Here is a 23,477-nt window from a genome sequence, read left to right as displayed (position 1 = left end):
GGAAGGAGTGGCCTGACCTGCTGCTGCTTGCTGCGAAGTGAAAGGAGGCTTAAAGTTAGTTCTGGGAGTGATGGAGGGCGGGCCAGGCGGCGGCGGCGCTGGGCCCCCCTGGAGGCCCGGACCCCGGGACTTTTGTCCCCCCTGTCCCCCCCTCTTGGCGGCCCTGGACTTGGGCTGGGTGGGCTGGCTGGCTGGCTGGGTTCACATCTGGCTCTGCAACTTAGATTAAATAACTACATTTTCTGCTTATTTACAACCCAAACTTTTACTGACTTCTGCTCAGTCTTTGTTGAAGCACCATTCCTCAATTTTACTCGGAACTTCTTCCATTTATTTTTGGCTGGAGAAAGGAAATTTTTATCTCCCCTAAATAACTCTCCTCATGCACTGAGATTGGAGCTGGATCCTTATTTACATCTATCCTTCCTCTGGTACAATAAAGAAAAAGCCTACAACAACCTGCATCATTTGGACCATCCAAGGATATCAGAACCAGAAACTCTAAAGTTCATACCTGCAATCCGTGAGTTAAAAAAATTTATTTTAACTACATAATCTACTTCTATAACTCTGAATCTTTTAGATTCCTTAAAACTAAAGGAAACCTATGCACTGTCTCCAAGAATTTCACTTAGAAGTGCTAAGTGCAGCAATTTGTTTCTCTATTTGATGGAAGACTTTGATCTCACAGGTCTGGTCTGAATTTACAACTTTAAAAGTTCTGTTCTTTCAGCTATTAAAGCCTCAACCCTGCATTGCCAACTAGGAAGACTGCTGATCTACAGGGTGTACGCCAAAGAGTGGATTGCAGCACCACCCAGTGAAATTTTGCCTAAATAGCTTCTGACATAAAAATGTGTCATGCAAGCATCCCAGTGGTGTGTGGGAGAGGAAACCATAACCCCCACAAACCAAAGAGAAGGCAAAAGTACATAACAGTACTTAAAAGATCACCTCATTGTCACACCAAAGCTACCCACAGCACCCCCAGACCACCCTTTGGAACTATAGGACTGGTGAATGCCAGATCAGCTGCAAAGAAATCCTCGGTGATCCATGATGCCATAAATGAACAGCATCTTGACATCCTAGGAATAAGTGAAACCTGGCTAGATGAAAGTGGGGGTTTACCACTGGCTGAACTATGCCCAACAGGTTTCAACATCCAACATCAACCAAGACCAGGAAGACAGGGTGGAGGGGTAGCAGTCTTGATTCGGGACACAATCAAACTGCGCAGAATATCCATCCCCCAGCTACATGGATCAGAATCTCTTTTAATCCAACTTGGAGAAGCCAATCTGGCTGCTCATGGTATACAGAGCACCTCATAACAACACATTATCTGTGCAAGAACTCCTAGACCTGATTACTCAAGTGACCCTGAATTACCCTAGGTTGGTGATCATGGGAGACTTCAATCTCCACATCAAAACCCCAGATACCACCACAGCTGCCTTTCTGGACATGATGACAGCACTAGGATTTACACAGGTGATCAATTCTCCAACCCACGAAAAGGGTCACATACTAGACCTGGTATTCTACAAAGGGGTGTATATCCAAGAATTGTGGGATAACAGTATTGAAATAACACCCCTATTATGGTCAGACCATTTTCTAATAAAATTCTCCCTAAGTGACCACCTGAAACAAATGGCACCTCCCAGAGTTTGGAAGGAGATCAGAGACAAAAAAAAAAACTGACCGCTGAGAATTTCCTAGAGGCCTTGGACTATCCACATGTAGATAAAAAGATAACAGTGTCAGAACAAGTTGAAATCTGGAATACACACTTAGCCAAGACCTTAGAGAAAACAGCACCACTGAAAAAGGTCTTATGCCCCACTCACAAATGCTCACCTTGGTTTTCTCCAGAACTTCGGATCCTTAAACGTGAAGGACAAAAACTGGAAAGGAGATGGCGCAAATCTCACCTGGATGAAGACAGGCTAAACTGCAGGAAGCACATGGCAAAGTACTGCCAAGCCTTAACAGCAACCAAAAAACAGTATTTCTCTCAATGTATTGCACAAGCTGCCAATTCAACCAAGCAGTTGTTCAGTATAGTAAACAGCCTACTGCAGCCCCCACAACAAAACCAGCCTCCCCAGTCTAAACTGAATTGCAATGATTTTGCTGCATACTTTGCCAACAAAATTAAAAGTCTCCACCAGGATTTACAGGCAATCCCACCCAGTGCCCAACCAGTCAACCAGGGGTGCACAAACTCGCCCCCTCCTAACAGAGACAGATGGAACACTTTTAACCTAATGACAGAGGAGAGCCTTGACAAACTCCTAAGAGACCTTTGACCAACTACCTGCTCCCTCGATCCCTGCCCATCAAAGATAGTGCAGCAGGCAAGTATGGGCCTTATAGAAGGCGCCACAAAAATTGTGAATACCTCTCTTTCTAATGGGCAACTACCAACGCCCTCTGCTGAAGAAAAACAACCTTGACCAGGACAAACTTGAAAGTTACAGGCCAGTATCCAACATCCCGTTTCTAGGGAAACTCATAGAACAAGCAGTCTGTGTTCAACTTAATGAATGGCTAGAAAAGAGTAACTGGCTAGATTCATGTCAATCTGGATTCTGACCCGGTTATGGAACAGAAACGGCCCTCGTATCCGTGCTAGATGATCTTCACAGAAACCGAGACAAGGGATTCGCCTCGATACCAGTATTGCTAGATTTCTCAGCAGCTTTTGACACTGTGGATCATGATATCTTGCTAGCACGAATGACAGAAACAGATATCAATGGTACAATACTTGCCTGTTTCAGTTCCTATCTATCAGACAGGCAACAATCCATAATGTTTGGCAGCAACTCATCACCACCATGGACACTAACCTGCAGGGTACCACAAGGATCGATACTGTCACCTATTCTGTTCAATATCTACCTCAAGCCACTAGCTGAGCTGATTCGGTCAATGAGCACTCAGTTCTAAATCTATGCGGATGATGTGCAGCTACTCATACCCATTGAACCTGACTTACCTACAGCCTTGAATAAACTGATTACTTCTCTAACATCAATTTAAGAATGGGCTAAAAACAGCAAACATTGCCTGAACCGAAGTAAAACCGAGCTTCTCTGGGTCCCTAACACAAGTGGATACATACCTAACATCAAAATCCCTTTTGGGATATACAAACTCTCCCTCAAATCAGGAACCTTGGAATTCAGTTAGATTCAACACTTACTCTGATTCCCCAAATCCAAGCAATCTTCAAGAGATGCTTCTACTATTTGTGACAACTACGCTGCCTCTCTCCTTAAAAAGACTGCAAGCGACATGACCACATCACACCATTTTTGCCAAAACTTCATTGGCTACCAGTACAATACAGGGCTAAATTTAAAACTCTATGTCTGATCTTCAAGGCCAGGAAATGGCCCCGAGTATCTGAAGAATAGGATGATCCTCCACACACCGCCAAGGACACTAAGGTCCTCCCAAGGACTTTCACTAACTACACCCTCTCCAAAAGACATTACACGATGTGATACCCGCAAGCGAGCTTTCTCCGGAGTAGCCCCCACACTCTAGAATGCATTGCCTGAAAGGCTCTGTTTAACACAAGACTTAACACAAGACTATCTCTACTTCAGGAAGCAGGTGAAAGCTTGGCTCGTCAACCAAGCCTTTAATGGAATAAGTAACTAACTTGTTAGTCTCACTCACACACACAAGGACTGACTCGGGCTGCACATACTGCAGCGGGACATGTTTTTCTACTCCTTGCCTAACTGAGATAATATTTAACCATCTCTCTGACCTCATGTGCAACTTTCTTCAAATCAGTCACCTTACTTTCAAATTCTTCCTACTGTCTTACTCATCTATATATTACAACTTTGCCTTACCCTTCACTATCAATTACAATGTTCTATTACGTATTGTATTGTCATTGCAAGTAGTATAGCATAGATCACCAGTGGTCCCTATTCAGGTATTTTTGTGGTTTAACACAAGGTTAATAGATCACCAGTGGTCCCTATTTAGGTATTTTTGTGGTTTAATACAAGGTTATTAAAGGGACCAGCTGCAGTTGTTTGAAGCAGAATATTTTGAACACCACGTGGTAATACAACATTAGAATTAGAATAGATCACTAGTGGTCCCTATTTAGGTATTTAAGTAGCATAGCATGCCATATTTTGTATTGTTACTTGAATATTTTTACTGCTGTATTTGCCTATTGCTCATGTTTGATCTATTCTTTCTGTACACCGCCTTGAGTGAATTCCTTCAAAAAGGCGGTAAATAAATCCTAATAAATAAATAAATAAATCCGGGCACTTCATATGAAATGAAAACATGGGAGAAAGGACTTGAGAGGCTGCTAAAAGTGTCTATTGCTAGTAATTTGATACACACCTGTGAGGCTGTTCAGAGTGTATAAAACTGGAACAGATATGTGTTGGTGGCAGTGTGGCACACGGGGAGATTTCTGACATGTATGGAGGGGTATAATTGAACGGGGCGCCCAAGTTTTCCTGAGTACGTCCTCGCAGGACGTCCCCGCGAAGGGGCGGGGAAACCCATATTATCGAATCAAGATGGGCATCCATCTTTCATTTCGATTATACGGTCAGGGACTCCCAAATCTCAACATTTAGGTCAACCTTAGAGATGGTCGTCCTTAGAGATGGTCATCCCCGGTTTTCAGTGATAATGGAAACCGAGGACGCCCATCTCAGAAACGACCAAATCCAAGCCATTTGGTCATGGGAAGAGCCAGCATTCGTAGTGCACTGGTCCCCCTCACATGCCAGGACACCAACCGGGCACCCTAGGGGGCACTGCAGTGGACTTCACAAATTGCTCCAAGGTGCATAGCTCCCTTACCTTGGGTGCTGAGCCCCCCAACCCCCCCCCCCAAAATGCACTCTCCACAACTGTACACCACTACCATAGCCCTAAGGGGTGAAGAGGGGCACCTACATGTGGGTACAGTGGGTTTTTGGTGGGTTTTGGAGGGCTCACATTTACCATCACAAGTGTAACAGGTGGGGGGGGGGGGGTGGCCCTGGGTCCGCCTGCCTGAAGTGCACTGCACCCACTAAAACTGCTCCAGGGACCTGCATACTGCTGTCAGGGAGCTAGGTATGACATTTGAGGCTGGCAAAAAATATTTTAAAAGTTTTTTTAGGGTGAGAGGGGGTTAGTGACCACTGGGGGAGCAAGAGGAGGTCATCCCCGATTCCCTCCTGTGGTCATCTGGTCAGTTCGGGCACCTTTTAGAGGCTTGGTCGCAAGAAAAAATGGACCAAGTAAAGTCGTCCAAGTGCTCATCAGGGACGCCCTTCTTTTTTCCATTATGGGTCCATGACGCCCATGTGTTAAGCACGCCCCAGTCCCGCCTTTGCTATGCTTCCGACACGCCCCCGTGAACTTTGGTCGTCCCCATGACGGAAAGCAGTTGAGGACGCACAAAATCGGCTTTTGATTATGCTGATTTGGGCAACCCTGGGAGAAGGACGCCCATCTCCTGATTTCTGTTGAAAGATGGGCATCCTTCTCTTTCAAAAATAAGCCTGATGGTGGACTTGTCCGAAAGTTAGCATCTTTTGGTGTACAGAGTTGGAATTACTTCACCACACTACCTCAGTGGTATTACCTAAGACAGCTGAATGCTGCTTGCTACACTTTAGTTTAAATGTTTTTTATTGATTTTATACAAAAGCAATACAAAAACCAAACTTCTGTCAAACAGCTTAAATATACAAGAGTCAGTGAATCTATGACACAGCACCAGACAAATCAAACTATACCATTAGCAAGAGGCTTGGGTTCTTACAGCCTCCAACCTGAAAAGTCCACCAATCTAACAACAGATAACCCCTAATATTCCCATGCCAAATCCCTCCCTCCTCCCCAACCCCCCCTGGAATCCAAGGATAGAAAAACTAGGCCCAAAGATAACCAGAGAATGGACGAACATGCTATGAAGCAGGGGCGGACTGAGAGTGGCCTGGGCCCCCTGCCTGGCCACTGCCCGACGCCCCCCTACCGCCGCAGCTGATGCCACCACCATCCTAGTTCTTTCCTACCCGCTGCGCTGCTGATACTCCCCCGCCCGCAGATGCAAATTTAAAAAACTGACATATTTCAATCATTATACTATAGGTTAACAAATACACATAAAACAAAATATGGAAAATATGATGATACCAATTCATTGGATCAAATATATTTTTCCAATTAGCTTTCAGAGGCCAAAACCTCTTTCCTCAGGTCAGGACAGTATACTGCTATTAAGGTATTCTGTTCTGACATGAGAAAGGAAGTTTGGGTCTCCAAACATTAGCAAAAATGTATTAAAATTAGTCCAATAAAGATATCATCTTATTTCCGTTTTCTTTATTAACACAGCTACCACACTACTTTATACTAAAGTAAAAATAAAATTAATTTTTCCTACCTTTGTTGTCTGGCTGGTTACTTTTTTCTGCATTGGTCCCAGTCTCTTATTTCTTTTTTCCTCGATCTCTTCTTAACTCTCGCCAGCGTCTATCCCTCTCTCCCCCACCCTTTCCATCCAGCATCTGCTCCCTCTCTCTCTTTCCCCTTTCTGTCCAACATCTGCCCCCTCTCCTCCCCCATTTCCATCCAGCGTCTGCCCCCTCTCCCCCTTTTCCATCCAGCGTCTGCCCCCTCTTTCCCCCCTTTCCATCCAGCATCTGACCCTTCTCTCTCTTCACTTCCATCCACTCAGGACCCTCTCTCTCCCCAGTTCCATCCAACATCTGCATCCTCTCTCCCCCTTCCATCCAGCTTCTATCCCCTCTCTCCCCTTCATCCAGTGTCTGTCCCTCCTCTCCCCATTTCCATCTGGCATATGTCCCTTCTCTCTCCCTCATCGAGTATCTGTCCCTCCGCTCCCTCTTTTCATCTGACATCTGTCTCCTCTCTCCTTCTCATCCAGCATCTGTCCTCCCTTCCCCCTCCATCCAGCATCTGTCCCATATCTTATCCCTTCCATCCGACATCTGTTCCCCCTCACCACTCCATTCTCCTTCCCCATCACCCATCGTCTGTCCTTCCCCATCACCCAGTCACCCTGTACTGGGGTCCTCTTTATTCCTGCTCAATTTATATGTCCCCACTTTCACCCCACCTAATCCCCAAATCCCCACTCTTCCATCCTACCCTCACTTACAATCACACCCTCCTCCTTCCATCCAGTGTTAGTCTTTTTTTCAGCCCCACCCAACACCCAAACCTTCTCCCCCCCCACCACCGGACACCCCCACTACCACTGGCACACCAGGACCAGGCTATCCCCACTCCCACCCAATACCCCCTGCCGCGGCCACCACTGCTGCTGCCCTGCTGCTGTTTCAGCAGTGGCGGCAAAAATAGAAAAAAAAGATCGCGGGGCTGCACAGTTGTTCCCTTCCCACTCGCAGCTGACCAGCTCTGCCCCGGAACAGTAAATTGTTAAAGGAAGGCGGGACCGGCAGCCGCGAACAGGAGGAACAGTGCGTCTCTGCGTCGCAATCTTTATTTCTGTTTTTGCTGCCACTGCTGTAACAGCAGCAGCAGTGGTGGTGGCTGTGGCAGGAAGGTAGGTAGTGTCGCAGTGGTGTGCTAGTAAATGTTTAACAACAGGCTCTCTCCCCAGTCTGTGCCCTTCATCCACCTCGTCCACCTCTACACCCCCCCCAAAAAAAAAAATTACAGTGCTGGCTGAGTGGAGGAGTGGCCTAGTGGTTAGAGTGGTGGACTTTGGTCCTGGGGAACTGGGTTTGATTCCCACTGCAGGCACTGGCAGCTCCTTGTGACTCTGGGCAAGTCACTTAACCCTCCATTGCCCCAGGTACAAATAAGTACCTGTATATAATATGTAAGCCGCATTGAACCTGCTACAAGTGGGAAAGCACAGGGTACAAATGTAAGGAAAATTAAAAAAAAAAATAGCCGGGGGGGAGGCAATGAATTACTCTCTCCAGGAAAAAAAAATTGAATGATCCCAGGTTCCAATCTAATTCATGTTTAATGTAGGATAAAATGCCATAAATAAATATAAACTTTTAACATTGAGCACCTGATTCTCAAAATGGACATATTCCAAACACTATAATGAAAACAAAATGATTTTTTCTACCTTTGTTGTCTGGTGACTTTGTTTTTCTGATCATGCTGGCCCAGTATCTGATTCTGCTGCTATCTGTCCTCATAACTCCGTTTCCAGGGCTTCCTTTCCATTTATTTCTTTACTTTCCTCTTCATTTCTTGCCCTACATCTGTAAGTAAAAGCTGGGTCCTCTGTAGACTTGACTGTCCAGTGGATCCAGCTTCTGCCTATTTTCTTCATCCATGTGCAGTTTTTCTCCTCTCTTCCTTTTCCCTCATCTCATATCCTTCCTCTCTCTTCCCCCCCCCCCCTCAATCCATGCCCAGAATTTCTTCTCGCTCCCCTCCATCCATGTGCATCTCCTTCCTGTCTTCCCTTCCCTCCCCCATCCATGTCCAACAATTCTCCTCTCTCCCCTGCCCTCCCCTCCATCCACCCATGTCTAGCAACCCTCCTCTCCCCTCCATCCACCCATGTGCAGCCTCTCTCCTCCATCCACCTATGTCCAGCAACTCTCCTCTCCCCTGCCCTCCTCTTCACCCATGTCCAGAAACCCTCCTCTCTCCCCTGCCCTCCCCTCCATTCACCCATGTCCAGCAACCCTCCTCTATCCCCTGCCCTGCCCTCCCCTCCATCCACCATGTCCAGCAACCCTCCTTTCTCCCCTGCCCACCCCTCCATCCACCCATGTCCAGCAACCCTCCTCTCCCCTCCATCCACCCATGTCCAACAACTCTAGCAACCCTCCTATCTCCTCCCCTCCATCCACCCATGTGCAGCAACTCTCCTCTCTCCTCCATCCACCCATGTCCAGCAACCCTCCTCTCTCCCCTGCCCTCCCCTCCATCCACCCTCCCCTCCATCCACCCATGTCTAGCAACCCTCCTCTCCCCTCCATCCACCCATGTGCAGCAACTCTCCTCCATCCACCTATGTCCAGCATCTCTCCTCTGTCCCCTGCCCTCCCCTTCATCCACCCATGTCCAGCAACCTTCCTCTCTCCCCTGCCCTCCCCTCCATCCACCCATGTCCAGCAACTCTCCTCTCTCCCCTGCCCTCCCCTCCATCCACCCATGTCCAGCAACCCTCCTCTCTCCCCTGCCCTCCCCTCCATCCACCCATGTCCAGCAACTCTCCTCTCTCCCCTGCCCACCCCTCCATCCACCCATGTCCAGCAACCCTCCTCTCCCCTCCCCTCCATCCACCCATGTCCAGCAACCCTCCTCTCCCCTCCATCCATCCATGTGCAGCAACTCTCCTCTCTCCTCCATCCACCTATGTCCAGCAACTCTCCTCTCCCCTGCCCTCCCCTCCATCCACCCATGTCCAGCAACCCTCCTCTCTCCCTTGCCCTCCCCTCAATCCACCCATGTCCAGCAACCCTCCTCTCTCCCCTACCCTCCCATCCATCCACCCATGTCCAGCAACTCTCCTCTCCTCTGCCTTCCATCCATCCATCCATACCCAGCAATTCTCTTCTCTCCCCTGCCCCCCTCTATCCATCTATACCCAGCAATTCTCCTCTCCCCTGCCCCCTTCATCCATCCTAGGGTTACCATTTTGTGTCCTCTGAAAAAGAGGACACATGTCACGCCCCCTACCCCGCCCCGCCTCATGCCCCGCCCCTGCCCCGCCCCCTTCAGGTCCGGGTTCCGCCCCTATTCCCCCCCCCGTCACATAGTCCCCTCCCCCCCATCACATACCCCCCCTCACTTACTGTCTAGCCCTGGTGGTCTAGTAGCGTCTTCTCTTCGGGGCAGGAAAGAGCCCCCTCTTTCCTGCCCGGAGCGCTGCCTGCCCTTGCCTGCTGCATCCTCCTCGGTATGGCTGGGGATTCAAAATGGCCACCGAGAGTTGAAGCGGCCTCGCGAGAGTTCAACTCTCGGCGGCCATTTTGAATCCCCAGCCAGACCGAGAAGGATGATAGACAGGGGAGGCAGCGCTCCGGGCAGGAAAGAGGGGGCTCTTTCCTGCCCCGAAGACGTCACTAGACCACCAGGGAACATGGTAAGGAAGGGGAGGGGAGGGGACGGGAGACCACGCGCCGATCGCCCGCCCACACGCCCACCGCACGCACGCGCCTGCCCGCACCCGCGCCCACGTTTGTCCAGAAATCCGGACAAACGTGGGCGGGGGCAAAATCCGCCGGACGCCCCAGACATGCCCTCAAAAAGAGGACATGTCCGGGGAAATCCGGACGTATGGTAACCCTAATCCATCCATACCCAGTTATTCTCTTCCCTGCCCCCCCTCCATCCATCCATACCCAGCAATTCCCCTCTCTCCCCTGACCTCCCCTCCCGCTCCCATCATTGATGTCCAGCGATTCTCCTTTGGCCCCATCCTCCCCTCCCATTCATATCCACCTGCCCGCCCTCTTCTCCCCCCCAACACCCCCCTTTTTCTTCCTGCCACAGTGCCACCCTGCTTGGTTTAAATCTTTTTTATTACCTCCGTTGAAGCGGCCACGTCATTGAAAGCCCTGCCCGTCTCTAGCCTTCCCTTCGTGAGTTCGTTCCCTCAGAGTCCCGCCCTCGCGGAAAGAGGAAATGATGTCAGAAGGTGGGACTCTGAGGGAATGAACTCACGAAGGGATGGCTAGAGATGGGCAGGGCTTTCAATGAAGCGGCCGCTGCGATGGAGGTAAATAAAAGATTTAAACCCCAGTTGTGGGAATGGGGAGAATGGCGGGCATCCAGGCAGAGCCTCTGGGCCCTCGGCCACTGCCCGGTTGCCCAGTCAGTCTGCCCCTGCTATAAAGAAGTTCTGAGAGAAGAGGACATTTCTCTGGTAAGTGAACACTATTTTGCTTTGTGCTTTGGGAACTTAAAGATTGGGGTTTAAAGGAGGAATTGTAGGTTAGTGTTAGGCAAAATAAAAATATAAAAAAGCAAATTTTATCAACTAATCTCCATAGTCTTTTCCACTTAGTTTTAAAAACTTTGTACCACAGCATATTTAACAGATAGACTCTAGCAAGCACTGCAGGATCCAGTTTAGTATTAAGGGGGAATAAGAGAGAGAGAGGGAAAAGCAAGCAGGACCTAATTTAGTATTAAGGGGGGAATAAAATAAAAGAGAGAGAGAGAAAAGCAAGCTTTATTAACTAGTTGCCATACCAGGTACAGCCCTTCTCCCACAGTTTTATATTTAAACGATTTTTATTAGATTTGCAACAAATATAATCAAAGCCATACAAGGCTCTGCAGTTAACCTTTAACATATCTCAAACTGATTATACAACCATTTGTCAATAAACTTATGGCATTTATACATGTTATGATACAGCCTTTATTTTATTGCTCTTATCCCATTTATCCTTCCCCTCCCTCTCCCTCCCTTCCTCCCACCCCCCTCGCGACCTGGGAGTTATTCATTGTAATCTATGGATTATCCTTCATTTAAGAGCAAACTTCGACCTCTCTGGCTTAGATTTTTCAGATAAGGCCCCCAAACAGCCAAGAACGTGACTCTCTTGTTCTTTGAGAGCCGGGATTCCCTAGTCTCCCAAGAAGCCATCTGGTGCAATTGATTCCTCCAGTGCCAATATGCTGGAGGATCTTTGCTTGTCCAGGACTGTAAAATACATTTCCTGGCTAGTAAACTCATCTTTCTGAGCAATATTGTTTCAAATTTATTTTGCCCTCTGAAGGCCCCGGGGATGTCCAAAATCAACTGCTCCGCTGTCCCCAAAATCCGAAGCCCCAGTCGCTCCTTCCAAAACCTTCGGACCTGTGCCCAAAATCTTTTTAAGGTGGGGCATCTCCAAAACATATGCAACATTGTGCCAAGGTCTTTTCCACATTTAAGACACATTGGTCTCCGATTCTCTCCCATATGGGCTAATTGGACTGCAGTTATATATCCCCTGTGAATACAACGATAGGCACATTCTCTTAAGCGAGCATCAGCTACTAGCAAAGGTATTCTTGCTATTGATTTAGTAATGTCCCATGAAACTACTCTAGTCCCTAGTTCTTTTTCCCATGCGCTCTTCAAATTGCTATAATCTCTGGGGGGTCGCCATCCTGATATTGTTTTATGGAGCAGGGATATCGTAGGTTCATTTTCACCCAAAGAGTGAAAAAAATTTGTTACCCTATCCCCCATCCGAGTTCTCAATGGGTCTCCCGGGAGAGAGGCCACATAATGTCGCACCTGTCTTAAGGCAAATTTATTACCCCAGGAATCACCCACTTTCTCCAGTATTTCTTCTTCTGTAAGGGGCTGCCCACCTCCATCTGCCAGATGTGCCAGATTGGAAATCCCCTTCTTTGCCCAAGCTACAAAGTATCGGCTCGACAAGCCTGGTAAGAATTCACAGTTTCCACGTATGGTTAATAGATCTGTTACTTTAGGGTCTCCCCCTAGGTGTCGTATAAGTACTTTCCACATCTCCCTGAGCGGTCGCAACAGCACACACTTACTGAGCCCTTCTGGTAAATCCCCTGCTTTGTGATGTAAGAGTGAGAATAATTGATAAGGTTCCCAGAGTGCCGCCTCCAGCACAGTGGGGGTGTATCGTTGTGTGTCCAAGCACCAATCTCCCAGATAGCGCAATTGGCATGCCTGGTTATATAGTTCTAGATCTGGCATACCCACCCCTCCTCGACTCCAAGTACCTACTAAGGTCGCGAAGCGAATTCTTGGTTTTTTGCCCCTCCAGCAAAACTTTGATGCTAATTTATAGAAATTCTGTAAGTCTTTTCTTCTAAGCCACATCGGGATGGTTTGCATTACATAAAGCCACCTAGGAAATAACACCATTTTAATCAAATTCACTCTACCTAGCATTGATAGTGGTAGATCCAGCCATCCTTGTAACACCTTCTGAGTTTCCTGCAGCAGCCTATTGATATTAAGGTCATACAGCCTTGCTGGATTTATGGGCATCAGTATTCCTAAATATTTGAAAAAAGTTTGTGCTTTCCTCAAGGGAAACTCGCCTCTCCACTGTTGCCATACTTCCTCCGAAGAGGCCAGAGCCTCTGACTTCTCTAAATTTAAACTAAGGCCCGCATAATCTCCATATTCGGAGAAGATCTCCAGCAAAGCCTCCAGAGAGTTCTGGGGATCTGATAAGTGAACCAAAATATCATCGGCAAATGCTGCCGCCTTAAAGACCTCTCCCCCTATTGATATCCCCGCTACCGCCTGTTGCTCCTCAATGTCTCTCAGCAAAGGGTCCAAAGTTAAGACAAATAATAGAGGCGATAGAGGGCAACCTTGTCTAGTTCCCCGATTTATTTCAAAATCTCTAGTTGTTATTCCATTGACTGATATTCTGGCCTTCGGTTCTGCATATAAAGCTTTTATCCCTGACAAAAATCTATCCGTGATTCCATATTTCTGAAGAACCGCGTATAGAAACTTCCATTTTACTTTGTCAAAGGCTTTTTCAGCATCAAAGCTTATTAACAAAGACTGTTTCTTTCCTCGATTTCTGGCCTCTAATGATGCCAGGACTTTGCGGACATTCCTCGTAATTTTCCGTCCCCTCACAAACCCCACTTGGGAGTCATGTATAAGTTTCGGCAAGAATCTTGCTAATCGGTTTGCTAAAATCTTAGCCATCAATTTCACTTCATAATTCAGGAGCGAAATAGGTCTATATGACTCAGCTAGCTCCGGATCCTTCCCTTTTTTTGGAATTACTATAATACAAGCTGTATTTAGATCCGGAGGCATCCTTTCCTTCTCTATTAGAGTGTTAAACATTGCGGCCAAGGGTTCTGTTATTTCTTCTCCCATGATTTTATAAAATTCCGCTCGGTACCCATCTACTCCCGGCGTTTTAAGCAGTTCACTTTGGTTAATCGCCAGATACACCTCATCTGGCGTGATAAGTGTGTTAAGCCATTGCCCTTCTTGGGGAGATAATTTTGGCAATCTGATCTGATCTAGATATGAACCACCCTCTAGGCCATCATCAGGTGGGGCCTCATATAGCCGTTTGTAATATTGGTAGAAATTCTCACTTATTTCCTTATCCGTATGAATTTGTTCTCCCTGTCCCTTCTTCATAGTCAAGATCCTAGCTTTGCCCTGTTTAGCTGCAATCAAGCGCGCCATTAAACGACCGCACTTGTTTCCATGCTTATATAACTGATATTTGTAATATGTTTGCGATTTCGCAGCTTTATAATGAAGTATTTCATTTAATTTCGTCTGTAAAAGCATTAAATGCTGTCTATTCTCGGTGGAGGCCTGTTGACCATACCTCCTCCGAGCTTTACACACTAATTGACTTAGTCTCAATATCTCTCTATTCTGAGTTTTGCGTTTATGTGCTGTGTAGCTGATAATCTCTCCTCGAAATACTGCCTTAGCCGCCTCCCAATACAAAACTGGATTTTCCGCATGTATGACATTATGTTGTTTATAGTCTTGCCAACTCTGCTGTATAACAGCCTTAAAACTCTGATCTCGGTATAGCTCTGCAGGAAAAACCCATCTCTTTTCCCCTCCCTTCTCCTCTTTGGGCGCCCAAATCATCTCCACCCAGGCGTGATCAGATATCACAGCTGCTCCTATAACCGACTTCGTCACTGAACTAAACATCTGTTCTGAGATCAACAGATAATCAATTCGTGCCTGTGTGCTGTGCGCCCGCGAAAGGTGTGTGTAGTCTTTCCCCTGTGGATTTAATATCCTCCATACATCTACCAGTCCCACCTGTCGGCAAAGATTAGGCAGCCCTCTGGATGTCTGATTAAGCTCTTGTCTCCTTATTCCCGTACAATCCATCAATGGGTCCATTACCATATTAAAATCCCCCCCTGTTATTATAGGTAACGAATTATTTGTTAATAATTTCGAGGTGATCATCTTGTAAAACTTCCTCTCATATTGGTTCGGGGCATATACATTACCAAACAGCACCATCTGGCGTTGGATATGAGCCTCACATAGTATGAATCTACCCCCAGGATCAGTAAAATGCACTTTAACTTTGTCTGCTATTCCCTTTCGGAACAAGATGGCGACCCCTCCTTTCTTCCCCTGTGCTGCTGCAGATACACATTCCCCCACCCACCAAGTTCGAAGTTTGGCATGTTCCCCTGTCGATAAGTGGGTTTCTTGTAGCATGGCTATATCAACTTTGTGTCTTTGCAAGTGTTGCAGGATTTTAGAGCGTTTTATAGGGGACGAGATCCCTCCCACATTCCATGTAACTACTTTTAGAGGTCCCATAACATATATGTTCCCTGTTTCTGATATGTATACCACTTATTCAAGGATAAGGGGTGTCCCAGCCCCCACCCCTCCTCCCTTTCCATCCTAAGCCATATGTAATCCTTATTAGGTCTAATTAATCGTCTCTCCCAGGTCTCCCTTCCTCCCCGTCCCCTATTCCCTCCCGCTGCTCCCCTTCTACATTCCTCTACCCCCTTTAATCCCAACTTCCCTTCTACGGAGTCTAGGTCTCGACATAAGACCATCACGTATAACGCCTCCTACCCTCTCCCTCTTACAATCTAGGAGGCATGTATATACTCTTCTTTCCCCCCTCCCCCCTCCAGTATATCTTTCTCATATATGCGCTTAACATATCAACTTAATTCTGTTAACATCAGTAACAACTTCAAATAGAAACGAGAGAAAGAGGAAAGAAAGGAGAAAAGAAAAGAAAACTCTCCTTTCAAAGTTTCCAAATGTCCCTCCAAACCAGAAGCTGGCTCCTCTGCGCCTCTCCTTAATGACACTTCTGGGTCTTTCTCCAGCCTTGTTACATTGCGATCATCCAGGGCTTTCTAGCAGATTATCCCAGTTCTACAATATAACTTTGTTGCAGGTCTCTTGTACATTTATCTCAATCCTCAATAGCATTTTGTTCAATTATTCCGGCCTATCTTTCAAAATGCAATCCAACATAAAGTCCGGAGGGTTTGGTTATTCTTCGTGTTCTCCTAAGATTTTTCTCCAGATTTTGCCTCTCTTGCCAATCCAACAATTCTAAATCCTCATTCTGGATTCTGAGATCCTTCAGATTCACTTAAATCTTTATAATCCAACGCCTGTTGTGATTTACCTTCTTCTATCCGTCTTCCATGATATATCTATAGTTCCTGCATATGGCCTCCCAGTTATCGAAGTTCAACAGAGTTCAAAAATGCTTGCGCTTGCTCAACTGTATTATACACTTGCGTGGCCGCCTGGTAAGTGACTCTTAATTTGGCTGGATACTGGAGTGCAAATCGAATTTTCTTTTCATAGAGTTTTGAGCATATGGGAGAAAATTTCCTTCTCTGCATCGCCACTGATGCAGAATAGTCTTGAAAGCATAAAATCTTCTTATTCCCATAGTGCAGTTCTTGTTCTTTCCGCAAAGCTTGTAGTATTGCTTCTTTGTGTGCAAAATTTAAGATGCGGCAAATTACCACTCTCGGGCGTGTTGCTTCTGCACTTTTAGGCCCTACTCGATGCGCTCTCTCTACCTGAAGGGCTCCAAGGTCTTCTGGGAGTTGTAGTTGTTCTGACAGCCATTTTTCTAAAAACACTCGCAAATTTGTTGTTTCTAATGCTTCAGGCAGTCCCACAAATCTTAAGTTATTTCTGCGGGAACGGTTCTCAAGATCTTCAAGCTTCTCTTCATAGCCTTCCACCATGGTTCTGAGCTTCGTGTTTTCCTCCTCCATCTTGAGTACCTTGTCTTCCAGGGCCCCATGCCGTTGTTGATATTCCATCAGTTCTTTGGTTAGCTGCCCTAGATTTTCTTGTACTGCCGTTATTTTGTTATCTATTGGCCCTAATCGTCGCTCAAGTAAGGGTTCCATAGCGGCTGTCACCTCCGCCGCCACTTCCGCCACCCACACTGAGCTCATGGCAGTCGCAGTCGGGCTCGCCGGAGCCGCCATTTTTTCTTCACCGGCTCGCGTTTTTTCTCTTTCTTTTCTAACATTCTTCGCCGCCATTGATTCTCTGTATGCTTCGCGCCGATTGTGTACCTTAACTTCTTGTGTGTGGTGGTGAGTTCAGCGATCTGTTTTCAGGTCAATTTCCGCGATTTCGAGGGTTTAACGGGCAGGTTAGTAGGAGCGGAGACTTTTTTCAACCGCTCCTAGTCATGACGTCACGTGATCTCCTCTCCCACAGTTTTAAACTGAAATTTTCTCTAGAAGTAGAAACCTAACAGCCAAAAACTCTTGTTCTAAAAGGCACTGGCAGTTATTTTCTGTTCTTTGGCTGCTGGAGAGGTAGCAAGTCCAGCGACCTCAATTAGGTGCTAACTAAGGTGTAGGTTGCTGAGTTAGCTTCAAAGAGCCTGTTTAATAAAGGCCCCTAAGATTCAAAACTATATAAACAGGAAAGGTCCCACTGAACTTTCTTTCTGACAAGTTCTGAGAGAAGAGGACATTTCTCTGGTAAGTGAACATTATTTTGCTTTGTGCTTTGGGAACTTAAAGATTGGGGTTTAAAGGAGGAATTTGTAGGTTAGTTATAGGCAAAATAAAAATATAAAAAAGCAAATTTTATCAACTAATCTCCATAGTCTTTTCCCCTTAGTTTTAAAAACTTTGTACCACAGCATTAACAGATAGACTGTAGCAGGCACTGCAGGATCTAGTTTAGCCTATAAATACGGGTTTCCCCTCCCCTCCATCGGGATGTTTTGTGAGGACGTCCTCAACAAAACTTGGACGTCCCTTTCAATTATACCCCTCCACATAAACTAAAAGACATTTTTATATTAGGCTAATATCCTTAATACCGTAGCAAGTTTTTAAATTATTGAAAAACTCAAAAACACTAAGATGGAGTCAGCTCTCGGAGAACGTGTCTGTTCTCTTGAGGCTAGAGTAGCAAACTTGGTGGAGCTGAGGGAGACAGAGAGGTACATAAAGGAGACCTACAGGGATGTTGTAGAGAAGTCCCACCTCCAGTCTGGTAGCCCCTGTGCTACCTTGGAGGAGGGAGGTCTCCTAGAAGGAGAGCATCACCCTGGTGAAGTAGGAAGTGCTCCTGTAGCCAGGACCTGCCTACCAGGGGATGTGTACTATCCTCTCGCACCGAGGATACATCTCCAAGTGCTGCCCGGGAGGGAAGGGTTAGGGACAGCTGTTGTAGTTGGTGATTCGATCATTAGGCATATAGATAGCTGGGTGGCTGATGGACGTGAAGATCGCCTGGTGACTTCCCTGCATGGTGCAAAGTGTCAGACCTCATGTGTCACCTAGATATGATTTTAGATAGTGCTGAGGAGGAGTCGGCTGTCTTGGTGCATGTGGGTACCAATGACATAGGAAAATGTGGGAGAGAGGTTCTGGAAACCAAATTTAGACTTTTAGGTAGAAAGCTCAAATCCAGAACCTCTAGGGGTGGGACCAGGCTGCTGGCATCGGCATTTAAAAAGGAGATAGAGCAGCTTTTAAACTAGAAACTGGGGGAAAGCCGACAGTCGCTCAAAAGCGCATGGTTTGGGATAAGGTATCTTTCAAAGATATCACCAAAACAGGGAAGATAGGGTATCCTGATAGTGAGGTTACAAAAGAGACCGTAGTAGATCAGGTGTCCTTAAATCAAAATAAAAAACAGAGAAAAGATTGAAAATTAATACTGTCAAGTACTGAGCATGATGTAAATAGGAACAACAAACATAGTTTCAAATGTCTATATGCGAATGCCAGGAGCCTAAGAAATAAGATGGGAGATTTAGAATACATTGCACTAAATGAAAATTAGATATAATAGGCATCTCTGAGAGCTGGTGGAAGGAGGATAACCAGTGGAACACTGTCATACCGGGGTACAAATTATATCGTAGTGATAAGGTGGATTGAATTGGTGGAGGGGTAGCACTGTATATTAACGAGAGCCTTGAATAAAATAGATTGAAAATTTTGCAGGAAACAAAACACTTCTTGAAATCACTTTGGATTGAAATTCCATTTGTAAAAGGGAAAAGGATAGTGATAGGAGTGTACTATCGTCCGCCTGGCCAGGATGAACAGACGGATTACGAAATGTAATGCCGATTTTTAAAAAAGGTTCCAGAGGAGATCCAGAAAATTATAGACCGATGAGTCGGGCGTCGGTGCCGGGCAAAATGGTATAGACCATTATAAAAAACAAAATTACAGCGCATATTCAAAAGCATGGATTAATGTGACAAAGTTAACATGGATTTAGTGAAGGGAAATCTTGCCTCACCAATCTAGTACATTTCTTTGAAGGGGTGAACAAACATGTGGATAAAGGTGAGCCGGTTGATATTGTGTATCTGGATTTTTAGAAGGCGTTTGACAAAGTACCTCATGAAAGATTCCAGAGGAAATTATAGAGTCATGGGATAGGAGGTAGTGTTCTATTGTGGATTAAAAACTGGTTAAAAGATATAAAACAGAGAGTAGGTCAGTATTCTCAATGAAGAAGGTTAGTTAGTGTGGTTCCACAGGAGTCTGTGCTGGGATCACTGCTTTTTAACATATTTATAAATGACCTAGAGATGGGAGTAACTAGTGAGATAATTAAATTTGCTGATGACACAAAGTCATTCAAAGTCGTTAAATCGCGGGAGGATTGTGAAAAATTACAAGAGGACCTTACCATACTGGGAGACTGGGAGTCTAAATGGTAGAAGACGTTTAATGTGAACAAGTGCAAAGTGATACATATGGGAAAGAGGAACCCAAATTATAGCTACGTCATGCAAGGTTCCACGTTAGGAGTCACGGACCAAGAAAGGGATCTGTGTCATCGTTGATACGTTGAAACCTTCTGCTCAGTGTGCTGCTGCGGCTAAGAAAGCAAATAGAATGTTAGGTATTATTAGGAAAGGAATGGAAAACAAAAATGAAGATGTTATAATGCCTTTCTATCGCTCCATGGTGCGACCGCACCTCGAATATTGTGTTCAATTCTGGTCGCCGTATCTCAAAAAAGATATAGTGGAATTAGAAAAGGTGTAGAGAAGGGCGACGGAAATGATAAAGGGGGTGGGACAACTTCCCTATGAGGAAAGGCTAAAGCGGCTAGGGCTCTTTAGCTTGGAAAAAAGGCAGCTCAGGGGAGATATGATAGAGGTCTATAAAATAATGAGTGGAGTGGAATGGGTAGATGTGCAGCGTCTGTTTACGCTTTCCAAAAATACTAGGACTAGGGGGAATGCGATGAAGCTACAATGTAGTAAATTTAAAACGAATCAGAGAAAATATTTCTTTACTCAATGTGTAATTAAACTCTGGAATTCGTTACCAGAGAATGTGGTAAAGGCGGTTAGCTTAGTGGAGTTTAAAAAAGGTTTGGACGGGTTCCTAAAGAAAAAGTCCATAGACCATTATTAAACGGACTGGGGGAAAATCCACTATTTCTGGGATAAGCAGTATAGAATGTTTTGTACTTTTTTGGGATCTTGTCAGGTATTTGTGACCGGGATTGGCCACTGTTCGAAACAAGATTCTGGGCTTGATGGACCTTTGGTCTTTCCCAGTATGGAAATACTTATGTACTTATGTAAGAATGCAATTTGTTCAAAATCAAACTCCTCATTCTTGGAGATAATGCCTGAATATAACTGGTCTACATTACCAGAATGTGACTTCTCTGTTTGAGAGTACGATCCGCCTGCTTGGCTTCCCACATTGACAGTGTAATTGTTTGCATCATTGCCAAGATTAGGGACCCTCCAAATGAACCCACTGTTGAAAAATATATTTTTTCCCTACAATGAATGCTTTGTGGACCAGGAACCTTGAACCCCTACAAGTAACCCCCAAGTCACCCCGGCAATCCAAAATTACATGCTCAAAGGTGTGTCGGACATCTGACCCCAACAAAACATTTTTAGATAAGAAATGATGTCCGTCCAAAAGAGCTGGATCTTCGGACAGCTGCTTGCTACACTTTAAACCTAGACCTTCACAAATTAGCGACTTGTATCTTCACAGCCTGGAAACAGATCTCTACACAATTGACTGTTATTCGTCAAGGCCAAATTCCATAAGATATGGGATATTTATAAGGACTGGAGAGCTCACACCCTGGATGAGATGGGTTAAGAGACATTTGACCAGGATCTTTAGTGAACCCTAGGGATTTGGTATTTACACTAACTAATGCTTACTGCAAAGGGAGAAGGGGATGGGGAGCAGGAAGGGACTTTGATATTGTAAGTTGATTTGTGTTCATTGAATTGGGAATTTGACTCATTATACAATTGTAATGTTTAAAAAAGAAAAAAAACCCTTGAAAAAAAATGATCAAAATCTCGGAGAAAAAGCATCAACCGTCTAGATACCTGAAAATTAACTGACTTGGGGGGGGGGGGGCATTGCATTAGGTTGAAGGCTCGTCTAGGATGCCCAATATGTTTGCACTGGCCCTGTTGTGGTCTTTGATGGGAGGTGTCTAGACCATGATTATTTAACTGCAGTACTCTTTGCCCATGACCTTATTTATTGTGCCAGTTTGTAATATATTATTGAATAATTAATAGGGAAAAAAAGAATATCCTAAAACTTTGACCCACTGGTGGCCCTCAAGGACTGGGAGTGAATGCCACTGAATGCCATCCGTACCTCTGTAAATCTGGCTCATACAATGACCCACAGCAGAGCACAAATTTATAGCTGCTCTGAAAGAGGTGTAAATATATGCTTATATTCTCTGCATGCATATTTTATAAAATGAACTTGAACATCACAACTCCTGTGCAAGGGCAGGTATAAATCTATATGTGGATTTTATAGAGAATACATATAAATGGTGACTCCACCCACACATAGGTTGTCCAACATTTGCCCCTGAACACGCCTGCACTAGATTTGCATAAAAGTAACGCACAGTATTCTTATTATGCATACTTCTACATGTGGGGGTAACTTTATAAGAGTCTTTTTATGCACATATTCTGGCTTATACATGCAAAAAAAACTCCCACGCGTTTAGCTGAAATTAACATGCTTTAATATGCATTATTGCACGTTAACCTGTTAATAAATAGAGGACTAGGATTTTGAATATTTATAGCTGTGCCACAAGGCTAATAGAAGGACCAAAAGCAAGTGTAACTTGAAGAGTCCACAAAGACTGCAGAGCCAGTTCTGACCACAGAAGCAGTGTCTGCCCCTCTGCTGCAGGTCTGCTGAACTAACAGACCAGTCCCTAAAAAAGAAATCTCACCAAATGATTGCAATTAAATAGCTAACTATCTACCTGCACAAGAGGTTTGCTGTCATTACCTCTGCATGCTGAATTCTTGCATCCTTAAAAAAATCCTAACCTGGAGGAACTGAAACCTAAGAGGACTCAACCCTTAAAGCCAATGATAGAGAGCCAGGCAAATCTGAAAAGAAGTGAGACTTTGCTATGTTGTTCTCGGTTTGAAAATAATGGGAGCAAGCCCGCTGTCTGGGTTCTCAATGCTGTTCTATAAAAGGGCACTCCTGGATGAATACTCTATAGAACAGCATTGAGTGCTGAATTTGGTACTCAAATTTGAGCCCCGAATTTGGCACTCAACTTTGAATGTGAAGACTTATGCCAGCTGAAATCTGGAGTAAGTCCTGGTGCGCAAATTGGGCACAGATCCATGCTATTCTGTAACACTGGGCACATCTTTTGCAAATGCCCCTGACCCATCCATGCCTCTCCCATGGCCACGCCCCTTTTGAGTTACATGCAGTCTAGTTTAGGCACCCATTGTTGCAGAAGGAAAAATTGAACTTACCTGCTAAATTTCTTTTAGTCTCTCCAGACCATTCCCAACGAGTGGGTATTATGTCCTCCTACCAGCAGATGGGGAGATTGAGAAACTATTAAAGACTTGCATATATTAACCCCTGTGCAGTCCTGCCCCCGTCAGTATTTCTATTGACAAAGCTAAGATGGTGGCAACAGAACAACAGGGCCCTATGAATGAATAGTCCACAGGGAAACAAAGAAAAATAAACTCCATAGCCTGTCTGTAAAGAGAACGTTACCTGGACCCCAGGCTCATACCAGAATCTGGTTGTTCCCAGCAGATGGCTTGGCCCTAAGAGCATCTTTTCGTTTGATTATGTCCTTCTCTTTTGGCTATCTTGGTCTCTTTTTTGGGGGGGAATTGTAGCACCTAAAGAGAGATTCCACTGGTGTCCAGAATTGCCCCCCCCCCACCCCACCAGTGGAGACCAACGCAGAACACGGCAAAAGGATGCACAATGGGGAGGGTTCGGGAATGGTCTGGAGAGACTAAATGTTTCATCATGTTCAAGTGTACAGCACTGCGTACATCTTATAGTGCTATAGAAATGATAAGTAGTAGCAAGAGTCTACCGTCGGCAAGCGAAAGCGCTCCGGCCCTGGAACCTGATAGAGGCAAGCCACAGATCTAGCCGTGCATAAGAGAGCCTCAGGTCACTGCCACTGAGTGTCCACTAACTCCTTGAGGTCATCACTAAAG

The 23,477-nt window shown here is 45.5% G+C and overlaps 1 protein-coding gene across 3 annotated transcripts in view; it reads right to left on the bottom strand.

The window, feature by feature from the left end:
• NDRG4 (NDRG family member 4) overlaps positions 1-23,477 on the bottom strand; it is a 372,584-nt gene that overhangs the window by 74,745 nt on the left and 274,362 nt on the right. The window lies entirely within an intron of this gene.

Source organism: Microcaecilia unicolor, chromosome 5 (assembly GCF_901765095.1).
Source record: "Microcaecilia unicolor chromosome 5, aMicUni1.1, whole genome shotgun sequence".
Lineage (NCBI taxonomy): Eukaryota > Metazoa > Chordata > Amphibia > Gymnophiona > Siphonopidae > Microcaecilia > Microcaecilia unicolor.
This window is presented reverse-complemented; position numbering and strand designations above follow the sequence as displayed.